We start from the raw sequence: 13914 nt of genomic DNA on the forward strand, positions 1-13914 counted from the left end.
AGAAATTGCATAGCTGAGATGACAAGATGTCTTGACACCAAGACAAACGAAAGAAAAGCTAAAGACAAAAAAGAAGGTAAGATGTTTTCCCTGCAGTTGAAATAAAATGTCAGCATAGCAGTTGCTCTACTACATAAGTATTAACAAAAACCTCTAGTAAAGATCTCTACTTTGATGAAGGTAGGCACTTCTGAGTTCCTTACTGTGGGAGATGAGAAATCAGCACAGCTGCAAAGTCTTACAGGCCTTTGAGTTGAAGGACAAAATCACTGAGGAGAGTATGGGCAAGTTTGTCCACATATGCCACAAGTGGAGACAAACATGAATCACAAGTACAAACAAAAACTACAAGAGCAATGCCCAGAAAGGCAGTGATGTCTGTGTCCATGAGGCTGGGATTAGAACACATATTCATTAAGTTTTTTGTTTGACATTAAAAATAATTTTAGAGCAGGCTTTGTGTAACAGCAGCATTGCTGGAAAGAAAAGGTCCTGAAAAATGTCTTCATACTTTTCTATGTATGTGTATAAATATTAAACTGCTTTCCTTTCAGAAACACCACTGAACTCTGTGCTTGTTTGGATGTTGAACCTGGAAACTTCTCAAAGGTTTTGCGTACGGATAATTCATGAGTTAAAGCCCAAATTGAAATGCCATGTTACAACTTGTAGAAATGTTAGACAAATATAATGACCATATTTTCCAGTTACCTAATACCCACTCAAAATATAAAACCCAAAAGAACGGAATTGTTTTCATTGCTGTTAACCAGACAATATCACTCCAACTAAATATAGTAAGTGATGAAACCAATTTAAATATTGTCCAAGTATTTAACACTGTAAATATTAGACTTAACACTCCATAAAAACAGGCTTTGATGATGAAGGCTGACAAAAGGAGACTAGTTAATTGCAGATTACATCATGGCTAGGACAGCATCACTACCAGAACAGCCACGATAAATGTGAGGTGCAAAGAAAATCTAATAAAATAAAAATAGTCCCTGTTCAGTGTTCACCTTTATCAGCTTCTTTAACCTTTTCTTTGCAAAAATGGGAGAAATATGTAGTCCCAGGTTAAAAAAAAATATATCCTCAGCTCAATGCATTCCTGAAGCTTGCATTTAGGGCCTGATTCACAGAATTTCCAAATCTGCATTTGACTTCTAGGATCTGTTTATGTCCCTTTCATTACAATAGGACTTCTGAAATTTTCCCATGGTGGGAAGCTTTCCTGAGTTGGGATCTGAAGTCTGTTAAAGCTAGTGTAGCTTTTGCAAGGAATAACAGAATGTTATTGTAAAGCATGACACAACTCCATCAAGGATGAGGAAACAAATGTCTAAAGCTTTTGGTTATTGATAATTTTAAAGGATTTCTTAAACTCTGATCTCAGATAATTACACTGAAACGGGGACAATTTCCTTCCATTGCAGGGCCTGATTGTCCTCTCAATTGCAAACTGCAACAACTCTGCATCCTTGTGTGTGTACCAACCTGAGTTAATCTTCATTAATACCTGTCCAGATATTAATGTCAGGATGTATTCTGCCGTGTGTTTTAAGGAGACAGGCCAGAGCTGCGACACCAGGATGACCCCAGAGTCTGGCAGTGCTAAGTTTCCACATGGGGTTAGCTTTATGTGCATATTAGTAGGAAATAAAGCTTCCAGGTGAAGGCTGGCTTCTCCATTGCCCTCCTGAATGGCATGGAGGCATCCTCTGGATCGCCCCCTCCCCTCTAACAGGGGTCCCAGACATGTCATATGGAGGCCTGCACTCTCACCTGTCCAAGATAACAGATGCCCAGTTTAATGGATTACACAAATTGTTTTCCATGGAAAGTCAGTGAGCAGCTCCTTGTAAGGTCATGGCTGCTGTGGCAGCCATCAGATAAAGTATCTCAGTGGGGAGTCATTTCTTGTTGAAATCACTGAGGGTGCTTATGGTGGCTGATGCTTACAACAAGTGGTTGCCACCGTATTTTAAACATGAAGCTCACATACCTTGGAGACTGCCGTTTCCCTCTCTTATTTCATAGATTATTTTTTTCCCTCCTTCTGCTATATATAACCTGAGCTCCTTCACTTTCTATCACACCCTTCAGTGCCTAGAAAAACAACCAGAAACACAGACTGATGCTAACAAAAAGCCTGGTCCCAAACTGGCTCCTGAGGACTGTTAACATGTCACAGTCCCATCCCAATAATGATATTACGTAGAATAAGTGAGTCCAGCTGCCAATGTTGACACTTCTGAGCTGTGAAAGGAGAAAACTGACATAGATGAGGTTAGCTGTGGTTTGTGTGGAGCCAGCTATGTCCCCTGGCTTTGTATTTGGTGCAGGTAAGGAGCGTGAACATGGAGGTGGTTACCTGCAGATATGCAGTGGTTTGGGTGAGTTCACCTTGAGCTGGTGGCCAGCATTACCTTGACAGCAAAGCTAGTAAGTAAAATCTTCACCTGAGACAAAAGCTGTCTTTTTTGGGGCATGTTGCTGAGGTTGCAGCAGCAGAGATTATCTTCCAAAGGCCAAGAGCATGCTGGTCACAAGTGCAGGCAGGAATGGGATGCAGGCACTCCTCCAGCTTCCTTCATCTCCACTGTGTTTGTCTTTCTTAATTAACCCTGCACAATGTTACTGACCCAAAGACATGGCAACAACACCATTAAGAACTTAGGGATCAAGACATTTGCGTTACAATGCCTCAGCTGTGAGATCATAAATGCCCTTATGCTCTATTTTGTTATGTTGGGTTGATAATGGAGACTGATAAAATCCCACTTTCTCTGTATTCAAGTGAGCTAATGTGTCTGGGCTAGTGAGATCCTGGCAGGCAGAGAAAGCAACAGCACAAAGTCCTCAATCGCGGATGTAATCAAATAACGAGGCTGTTCGAGGACATTACTTGTTAACATATTAGCAGGTACCAGGCATAAGTGAGTGTTTATTTAGTCCTAGTGTAAAAGCATGTCTAAAATGATTTATGCCGGAAGCTGTTTCACAGCAAACAGGCTGCTTTCATGAAAGCAGGTCAATCACCATCTCCTGTCTGCCCTCATAAATCATATTCAGGTGCTAATGTATCCAAAAGGTTTATATAATCTGCACAATCAGCATGGAGGTCTGGGTGGGTACAGTAATAGCCTGCATGCGTAAATGCCTTCTGCATCTAAAGGCTGATATTTGGGGGGAGTCAAGTGATTGATTTAAAGACAAAAGAAAAGAAATAAACTGCCATGACAAGTAACAAAGTGTACATACAGTTTTCCAGCCACATTTCACATACACAGGACAAACATGCCACTGTCCAGATCTGCTGGGACTGTTTTTGCATCAAGATAGCTTCCATACTTGTGCTCTAACACAATTTAGACCATGATTTGAATGTAGCAATGACAGATACCAGAACCACAGCAGCATAAACAGAGACTGGTTTTCTGTGTTCTCCAAATTTCTCCAGTTACATGTCAGTGTCACATTATCGACCTCTTTTCATACTGGTGGAGTATTCCTTTGAGAGATGACAGATCTAGAAGGACCTCTTGGACCTACATTCAAAATAAAATCCCATCAAGTTCCATTTTGAAACTTGTTGCAGATCTTCTTTTCTACTGCTTGCTTCTTTGTCCTCCCTCCTCATGTTGTAGAGTGTTACAAGACCACATTTCCCTTCTTCCCAGTTTTCAGCCTGAACTCATTTTTGGTCAGTTTATATTTACAGCCATTTATACTATCCTTCATGTCCTCTCGCCTATGACAGCACTGTCCTTTGTTTGAAATAGTTCTCCTCTCCCACATGTATTTACCATTGAATATGTTTCTAGCTTGGGTCTTCATGAGGTCTCAGGACCATAGAGCAATAACCACTATGAAAGCACATGATTAAGGACTTAATTATTTGTATTCCACTTTCTTCAGACAAAAAATTTATCATTTTCATTCATACCAGTCAATAGTATCTTCTTTCAAACTTCAGTGGCTCATATTTACACAGCAGGAACTATTTGACATATAGCATGATTCAGATTGATATTACAAGGATACGTACTCTGTAGTAGCAGCAGTAGCATACACCTTCTACTTACAAAGCTGCAGCTATCTCTTTTGTTAAAACATTCATTGGCCAGCAACCTCATTAGCACTGTCAGTTCTGGAAAAAGGACTTCAAAATATTGTCTCATAATATTTTGATTTGGGACAGTATTTTGTGAATACAAATGACAAGTGTATTTGTTCAGAGGAGTGGCTTCATATTGTCTGCTGAAAGCATCTAGAGACTTACTGATGGACCATGAAGCCCCGACTATAGGTAGCAACTGTGTTGCCGGGACTTCAATAGCTAACTGATCTTCATTATTTGCTTCTTGTGAATCATATTACGCTATTATGAAGTCAGGAAACATTAGGAATTAATAAATCAGCATAAAAGGATACTGCGAAACACAAATAACTAGTTGTGCAAAGGTCAGTGAAGGGTTGATACAAGCAGAATGAAGGCAAAACTATTGTTAACAAAATTGTTAAAAATTGTTACCTGGTGACTAGATGTGAGTAAGAAATGAATTTGTAGGAATATTCAATAATAAATGAGTATTTCCCCGAGTGGCAGAGCTAATGAAGATGGACTCTATGGATCTGGGTATTTTTTAAGTTTTCTTCTTACCCCATCATAATAATTCACTTTTTGTTCTTGATAATAACCTGCTTCTATGGCTATGGGTAGTCCAACTTTTTGTATATGCTGAACTTCTTACAAAATTGAGCTAAAAGCATTAAGTATGCTCAGACTGTAAAACAGCTCGCTGAGACTCAAGAAGGATGAGTTTGTTTGATGTGCAACATGGGTAAACAAAGCTGCATCTGGAAGGTGTGCTGCAGTTTGAGTTGCAAACGTTACATGTTTGTATCAACCCTGTATTATGTCTTCCTTGGTTAATTTTTCATAGAACCATGGTATCCCTCACAGCAAGCGTGGAACGCTAAGGTGCTGATCAATTGCTAAAAAAGCTCAGTCTAGGAAAATTCAGGTCAGTGAGTTAGATGCGTAAACAAGGAGAGATTTTTATACAGAAAACTTCATGGATAATTTCAAGATGTTCCTAGGAGAAGAGGCTCCTGAATATTCCAGTCTGACTAGAAGATCTTTAGACAGTGACTTTAGTCTTCTACAAGAAAGTAGTGGCATCAGTCTTTCTTTCTTTCTTTATTGGCACTCTATATGAGAGTAGGGTAAGAATCATGGTTGGAAATTAATAACACCTTGTATTTTTCATACTTTCTCCTTCCTGTTAACATGTTGAACTATTAGAGCTAATCTAACCAGGCATAATGACAAATGGGGTTGTCTTAAACATTCTCAAGTCTATTTGAGTTGCCTGTTAAGTAGTGGTTGAACTTGTTTGGGTGTTAGTTTGACTACCTGTCCATCATCAGATGGATACCCACTGTCAACTGCTTTATTCTCTACACCCTTTCAGCTTGTTCTGTTTAGCTTGGTGTTCTTTGGCACTGAGGCTTGTCTCTGGCTGTAGACATGGTTAGCAGTTAGCATGGGAATGAGGGACCTCAAAATATGCACTTCTAGTGTAAAAGCCAAACTTAACAACAGCACTGTTTATTGCACATAACAGACCAGCTTCACTGTGTCAGTCTCATTCTGAGAATCTCATTTATGTATCAAAGCCATCGCCATAGGATGTAAATAGCTTTTCAGAAATTAAGCAAAGATGACACACATCGGCTGATCTTTCTTTTCATACAAATCATGTGCACATTGAGGCATTTTCCCATCAATTTATTTCAATTTTCTTCCTTTCTCCAAGAACCATTTATCGACTTAAGCTGTCTGCATTTAGAGAATCAATGTGATCTTGAATTCTGACTTAGAAATCAATGTAATAGGAGACATAATTAATATACCCATTTCCAGTGATTAGACAGGTCTAATCTGATTAGTCAGCCAGCAATACACATCCAAAGAAGAATGCTAAACAGTGATTTATGGTGTTACCAACTCTTAAAGTATAAAATTAATCATCAGCCCAACAGGAATCACTTATTATTTATCAGGTCTGGAATGGAAAAAAAAAAAAAACATATTAGAGAGTTGCATAGAAGATGGAACTCCCTTAGAAGTCCTTCTGCTTGATCTGAATAAACATTTATATACTTGCCATGTTGTTCTCAAGACAATGTGGCTGTGAGATACAATACTGTTTCAACTGCACAAAGGGAAAAGACAGTGAAAGTAGGTATTAGCTTCCCAAGATTTGCAAGATTTGTTCAGGCAAATCAATACTGACTTGATTAGACTGACTTGATTAGACATTATGCTCATCTTGATGTATAATCAGACTAGAAAAAGATGCTGTGCTGTCTCCAATGCCACATTTGCCTGCCTGCAGGTCTACGAATTTAAACTCAGGAAAAGATGAACTTTATTAAAGACGGATCCACCCTGACTAAAGTCATGGCTCTGTGGTCCAAGTGACTATACAAACTGTGAGCAGGAGGCTCCTTCTGCCTTGGAGAACATCCAACCCGAATACACAAATATCAGGAGAAACTCCAGGAATTTACAAACCAGAGCAGAGAAGTGCCAGTTGCTCAGCTGAGTTCAACAGTTATGTTAGCCATGATCCGTGAGAGGTGACCATCTCCTTTCTCTTGTTATGAGACAGTTCATGGCAGTAATTTTAAAATTTGGTTTCTGGACTGTGCCATTCAGGAGGGAGGAGAAACTGGCATCTTTGGTTGTGATTAATCTATTATGTCAAAAATAAGTGAAATGAATGAAGAGAAGTTTTGCAGAAAATAGGAGGAAGCAGGATGCAGTGCTAGAAAAGGCAGAAATAATACCTCTTTGGTACCACTAAACAGGATTGCAGGGAGCATGGGGAAGCATCCTCCATTGCCCTCAGAGAAGTCCCAGGTAAAGGGACATTAGAAAAAATGGAAGTAAATTATCATTCATTTCTTTACCATGCTTTTGTTACTACCACTATGTGGAAAAAGAGAAAAAAAAAAAAGAAAAAGAAAATACTGCTGAGTGGTTAGCCAGGCAGCAGTCAGAAGTTTTTTCAATCTATAATAGCACTCATCCATTAACCATAAATATTCTATATTTATTTGAGGGGTCCCCAACAAAGCCATGTGTACATTGCACAGAGCATTAGACTATCAAGGTATAAACTATTTAAAGCAGCCGGTGTTGGAATTGTCATTTTTTAAGTTTAACATTATGTTGTTTCAATATCTAAAGCCTCCTTCCCCATGCAGCAAAAATGCAAAACACATTGAGAGAAAATGTAAAACATACTAACTTGATTATTATGAGTGCTCTGGATTGTGTCACAATTCACTATTAATTTAGAACACATTCCAGTGGCTTCTCCCTTCCCTCTGCATTCTGGACCAATCTGTCAGAGAAATACAACACCAATTAAATAAAAAATATATATGTGCATATATATATTTTAAAGCCTGCTGCTTGGAGGAAATGTTTTGGGAATGCAGTTCAGGGAGGGTTGTTTTCCATTAGTGACTTGAAATGATGGGCTGATTTTGATGGTCATTTGCATAATGAATTTCTTCTGGGCATTGGGGACATCCACATGGTCAACTCCATGAATACCGTCGTGGGTTTAGGTCTGTCTCAGCTCCGCCCACCCATGACGGAGACCCAAATGATGGTTAAATCCCCTCATTGAGAAATTGTTGCAGCCAGAACCAATTTCTGCTTTGGGAGAGGAGGAATGGCCTTGTGGTTACAGCTCCAGAATACGGCTCAGCAAACCTGGGTCGTGCTTCTGCCTCTTTTAGAGGCTTCCTGTGTGACCTTGGGTGAATCACTTACTCTCTTCCACCTGTAAACTGAAGAAAATGAACTTTCCTATTTCCTCAACTTAAGAACATAAATTATTTGGGGTAAGCGTAATCTTAGGTTGTGTTGTGGTGGTACTGGGTACAATGGGGTCCTTGTCCTCATAGAACCATTATGAACATAATTTTTATGTGGAGCATTTTGATATCACGTTGTCCGAAGCAGCTTTTGGAAGGTATTTCTCTTCACATGCATTTAATCAGACTTTTCAGAGCTTCTAAGTGACTTTTGTCACTTGTCTGGCCACATAGTGTGCAATCAGTATGGCAAATGTATTAAAGAGGCAATTCTTTCTGGTCTTCTTTCTAGTCATCTCTGCTGCTCTTTTGCAAGGCCGGAAAAGACGAGCTTCAGAGCATCTTTTAGAAACCCCACAGAAAGATTTTATCTGCCAGTAGGAAATTGCTCAGAATTCACCCTGCATAACAACAAAAGGACCATGCCATGGTTTAGCTCCACCAGCACAGTGGACAGATCATTCTGGATCTGTGTGTTTTTGATGTGCTGGCTTTTTGCATGTGGTGGTGGTAGTAAATTTCGGGCAGGCAATTTGAGATCCAAACTCTTTGTAGCTGGACAGCACAGCTGCAGTATCTCTATCCAGTTTGTACCCAGGGGGAACCATAAACACCCATCTGAGCCCTCCTATTTCTGGTTTCTTGCTTATGGGAGCAGAACACATCTCTCTTAGAGGACACCAGCTTTCCAAGTCCCTGTCAGTCTGCATGGGGCAAAAGTTTGAGGGATTAAGTAGTTTACACACACAGAGAGAAAAAGAAAAACTTTGTGTTCTGTGCTAGACAAATCCCATTGGTACATCTCCTGAATAGCAAAAGAACTTTTCAAAAGCAACCCACGGTGATCCTGCTCTTCTGAATCCTGACCCTAGTGGGAGAAAAGTTTGGCAAGTATAGGGCAGGGGTTGGGGTAAATTCTTCCCTTGCTGAGTGGTTCTGCTTTAAAAATGAACTCTTCTTTCTCTGGAGACCAAGGTCTTTTGTGTGCTGAAGCTCAGCTACTCCTCTGAGGGATAAAACCAGACTATACAGGGTTTGTTCCGGAAAGATTGGAGCTGGGTTCCAGCCTGATAACTCAAACAAAATTATTAGCTATGGCTCCAGTGTATCCTTGTCATTTTCTGTGCTTTGTTGAGGCATCCAGGCTAGAAGACTCATCACCCTATTATCCTGCCATAGTCTCCGGCCGAGCAGAGTGCCTCCAGGAGGACTCTGTCAACCCTGCTGATCTTTTCCGCTGGCCGGAGCGGGAGCCTAATGCAGGTGTTTCAGTGAAACTTATACAATCCAGATGTAAATCCAGTGGCAAGTCCCTCAGGATTAGACATGTCTGGAAATTATTGGGCTGATAAGATTTCTGAGCATTTTTTCCACAGGAAACCCACTGATTTTCATCTCGGGGTTTGGCATCTGAGCACTCTAAGGCTCCCGGAGAGGCATACCTTGGATTGCCTGTGACAAGACATGAACAGAGGAGCTCAAGCTGACATGAAGAGCCAGGCTGGGATGGCAGTTAAGAGGGAAAAACACTCTATTCTTTACTGTCGACTTTGAAAATGTGTTCAGGAAAGGATTACAATGTCAAGATTGTAATACTGGTTGCATAAGAGTTGCTGTTTGGAGGCAATCGTTACTTGGAGCAAGAGCTGAGAGAAGAGGCCATTCACTTCGCTCCTGCCGATACACCAAATAAAAAGGGATCAGCTAAACCACAGACAAACCCCTTTTTGCTTTTGTAGCTGTTCATTTTTTCCATCAGAGCTCAGACCATGGAGCTAAAATTCGGTAATGAAAACCTTCCTCGCAGCCCATGGCTTTGCAGCGCCCTCGATCAGCATTATATTGAGGTGAAATGAAGTCGATCCTCAATTCTCAGACCTGCAGCGGGACACACAACGGTCTGAGCTTTAATCTTCACAGAAGCGAAGCTCCTGCAGTGGGGCTGGTTTCCGGGCTGATGTTTCTCGTTGCTCAGTTATTGAGAGCCTGCCAGGAAGCAGTGAAATGTTATCAATTCCCACTGCTCCGGAACATCAGTCTTGCTCTGCTGACGTACCTGACAGCTTGAGAATGATCAGGTAGCAGCTGCTTTTTGATTTCTTCTATTATTTCTAATCCACTGTCTCGAGAAATGGTTTGTTAATGCTTTAAGGACATCCTGTAGAGAGGAGTGTGGTTTCCCCTCTAGCCAGCAGGTAGAGCCAGCAAGCCTTGCATCGTGTCACAGGTTAACAGCAATTTCACAGAAACCTGGATAAACAAATAGCTTCCTTTCTCCCTTCATCCCCCGGAGAAAGCCTAGAATCTAATAGCAATCCTAAATCCTGTGTAAGGAATGAAACATATCATGGTTGGAAAATAGTTGCCCAGGTGACCTTCCATAATGAAGATTTCAGCATTTGCTCAAGAGACTGTACAAGCGAAACCAGGGTATGGCAATTCCACTGGATATAGACTAGCACCCAAACTGTGCTAGCTCTGAATTTGGCTTTTAGCAGGAAAACAGAAGAGAGAGGAGAAAAAAAAAAAAAAAGAAAAAAAAAAAAAAACAGCTCTCTACTTTTCTACTTTACACAAACATGTTCCTTACAATGCAAAGGTCAGTGGCCCCAGGCATGTTTCGGGCCATCATGCACTTCTTTCTTCTTCTTCACTGCATTCAGTGACTTTGAGTGTCTTTGAGTCACTGCTATGAGTGACTTTGAGTCACAGTCTCCTTTTTTTTGGACATTTAAATGTGAGAACAAGGTGCTGCACCCCAGAAGCTCTGCTGGTCTGCGTGTGCCACAGTGCAAGCAGCAGAGCTTTGCCCTGGCCACCACCTGTGCCTCATCCTCATCAAAATTCATCAGCCTGCCTCATTGTCATGGACATGGCCATAAACAACACATTTTATGAAAGAGTATGCTTCAGCTTAGATTGTACATTATTTGTTATATCTAAGACAAAACCTAAATAATTCTATAGAAAATAGTTGTAGTAGATAATACGTAATTTCTTATGATAGCACATGTATGCACACACATCTCTGGATATTTTTGGAAATTTTTAGACTTCTCCATTTCAGTTCATGGTCACTTTATGTACTTTTATTTTAATATCATTAATGACCATTGATCTATTTTAGTCTTTGTAAAACATTGTTGACGTTATACTCTACCTACACTTTTTATCTAAAACATGTAGTGTTTTTTACCCCCTAGCAGTTTTCAGAAACCTTTTGAATTGCTCCCCAGTGCAATTTCCAGGCTTTCCCAGCACAGTCATTTGTCTCTGATAGGCACCGTTTTTCAGAAAGAGGTCAAGGATGGTGAAAGTTGCTATCACATCACAAGAGTTGATAGTGCTACTTTCCCCTCAATGCTTTCTTTTACTTGCCCCGCAAGGCCTCTTTCAGTTCCCTTGACCCTGCTGCCCTGCTCCTTTCTACTGATACAAGAGAATAATAGAGCTCCGGTTTTCAGTGGAGCTGTGCAGCCACTGGGATATGGCAGTAAAACACACAAGCTCACAACAGCTCACCCCTCCACCTCCTAAAATCCATTTGCCTTGGGGCCTTTCATCTGGGGCAGGTGGGAAAGAAAGCAAAAAACCCCTGGGAGGCCAGTGCCTTCTTAGGTGGCATCGCCGCTTCCTCGGGACTCCCCATGCCATCAAAGGCTCCTTTGTGCCAGCCTGTAACAGACCACAGAGGCATTTAAGCAAAGCCTGTATGTTGAATAAAAAGCAACATTTTCCTTCTTGCTTTCTGAAGGTCAGACTCCTTTCAGTCATGCTGCAATTCATGCACTGGTGGCAGGGTAATGGGACAGCGGCTTGGGGGAAGAAAATTTTTTTCCTACTCTTTCTCTCCTGTGTGGGAACAGCAGTGGCTCCTCATATGTGCACAAGCTCCCTCCCACCTGATGTGGAATAGTCCCTCTGGGATTTCCAGTACCCTTAAACCACTTAATAAATACCCTTTTTATTCACCTTCCAAAATTCACTGGCAAAGGCAAAGAGCCCATCCCTTTGCACAGTGTCATTGCAGCCTCAAAGGCCAGGACTGAACAAGCATCCAGCCCTGCTTCTGGATGCTTTCTGCTATTGCAGTTGTGTCTTGCCAGGACTGCCAAAGTGCCATGGCTTCCCACAACATGTACAGATTAAAAACCGGGCAGGTGCTATGGCAGGCAATCAGCTAATTGAGACACCTGAAGGAGACCTGTATTGTGCTCTTGCACCTCAGATGGCAAGGATGGGTCAACAACTCATACCTGTTCCAGTGGTGTTCTGTAGAGGTCAAGGAATGGTGGAAATTCCTGGATAGTCTTGTGAAGAACCTTGAAAAAGCAGAGGTCTCCAAAACTGGTGTTTTGCATCCAATGGACACAAAGGAGAAATGAGTAGGTCGTATGGATGCCTTGTGCATGCACTGCGCCATCAATGGTGTCAGATACAAGGAAACCCTAACTGCAGCTGAACAGAGAGCACCCAGATACTTCCACAGAAGTGGTCTGTTGCCCTGGAGTGGAGGTTAATGGAGAGAACAAGCACCTCATTCATCCCTGTGTCCTTCCCATTCATAGCAGTTATCTTTCCATCCTCTCAGTCTCTTTTTGGTGGTAGGAGAAGCAACCAAAAGCTTCAGGGCTCTACCTCTTCTTCATCCCAGCTCTTCCTCTTGTCCCGGTCCTGCCACCTCCTCCCCTCCCCTTGGGCCTGGCAGCCATCTGGAGACCACTGCAGTTCAGCTGTGCCTATTCGATACACAACTATCAGATTAACCTGACCTGTGGCCTGGCCTCTGCCCAGTTGTCTCGCTTTGAGGAGAAACACAGGTGTGTTATTTCACCATTTTCCCCGAGTCTTGCAGAAAGACTTTACATCGAAGGCTGTAGACACAAGCACAGAAGTGGTGGGTGTCTGAGGCAGTGTCCAAGTGGAATTTTGATTTACAGCCATGGTGGCTTTGGAAAAATGATTGTGTTTTTGAAACAAAGGAAGGAAACAGAAAAGAAAAATAACAAGGTCTGATGATGTCTCTCCATATGAACTCTGTGATGAATTCTCAGTAAAGGCCAGAGAAACCCACTCAGACTGCACAGAAAAATATATGCTTGAACCCACAATCATTACGTTGTCTTAGAGGAAACACTCATTGACTTCTCAGATCTCATGCATCTGTGAGTGAAGTATTGAAACTGGAAATTGAGAGCAATTCCTTTCCCCAGCTTCCATTCTTAGACAACACTGCTCAGTTGTGTAACCCCCTGAAGACGTTAAAATGTCTTTACCTTCCTGTAAGAAAAGATTTTCTTTTCCCTCCCTTAAGACATTAATTACAGGGTCACTGACTTTGGCAGATTACTCGCTAAATTGAGTTGCATCCTGATATCCTATATTTTATTGTGATGACCACCCATCTTGACAGCCACTTGGGCTTGACCTGAGATTATCCACCACTGAAATCATTACTCTTTAAAGAGCGAGGATTAATGGCTGTTTTAAAGTGATCTGAGATCATCAACGAAAACTACAAGCACTTGCTTTTCTCCACCTCTTGGCTACACAGACCTGCTCCCCATCTCGTCTCACCATCAGCAATCACACAGCTGCATGAGGAGATGAATCTGTTTGGTGATCTGGCTAAAAAAAGTATATGGCTTTTGGTTAGGGTTGTTGTCGGTCAAATACAAAAATCTAACTATAGTTAAGAAAGAGTTATGGGTAGCTAGGAGAGGGTTTAGGGAGTACGACCTGTGCAACAGCTGGGGTAACCCTTCAGGAGAAGCAGAAGGAGCTCACGTCTGACTCCTATGATCAGCAGTTGTCCCATGTGAAAGAAGACACGGAGACTTACCCCCATTCTTAAGACTCTTCCCCCCCCCCCCCCCCCCCAAGTTTTCATATCCCAGCCTCTGACTGTAGAACAGAAAGCTCCATTCTGAGCTGGAAGGGACCCACAAGGGTCATTGAGTCCAGCTCCTTGTGTGTTACTCAGATGTGGTGTCATTCACTGGATTTCCA

At 41.6% G+C, this 13914-nt stretch overlaps 1 long non-coding RNA gene across 1 annotated transcript; it reads right to left on the reverse strand.

Moving 5' to 3' along the window:
* Positions 1-8263: 8263 nt before the first annotated feature.
* LOC308198618 lies at positions 8264-13914 on the reverse strand. Its single transcript, XR_013954061.1, has 2 exons — positions 12162-13914; positions 8264-11580 (listed from the first exon to the last, which is right to left on the reverse strand). It is a non-coding gene; the product is annotated as an uncharacterized lncRNA (long non-coding RNA).

The sequence above is a fragment of the Anser brachyrhynchus genome (assembly GCF_964034855.1).
Source record: "Anser brachyrhynchus genome assembly, chromosome: 8".
Lineage (NCBI taxonomy): Eukaryota > Metazoa > Chordata > Aves > Anseriformes > Anatidae > Anser > Anser brachyrhynchus.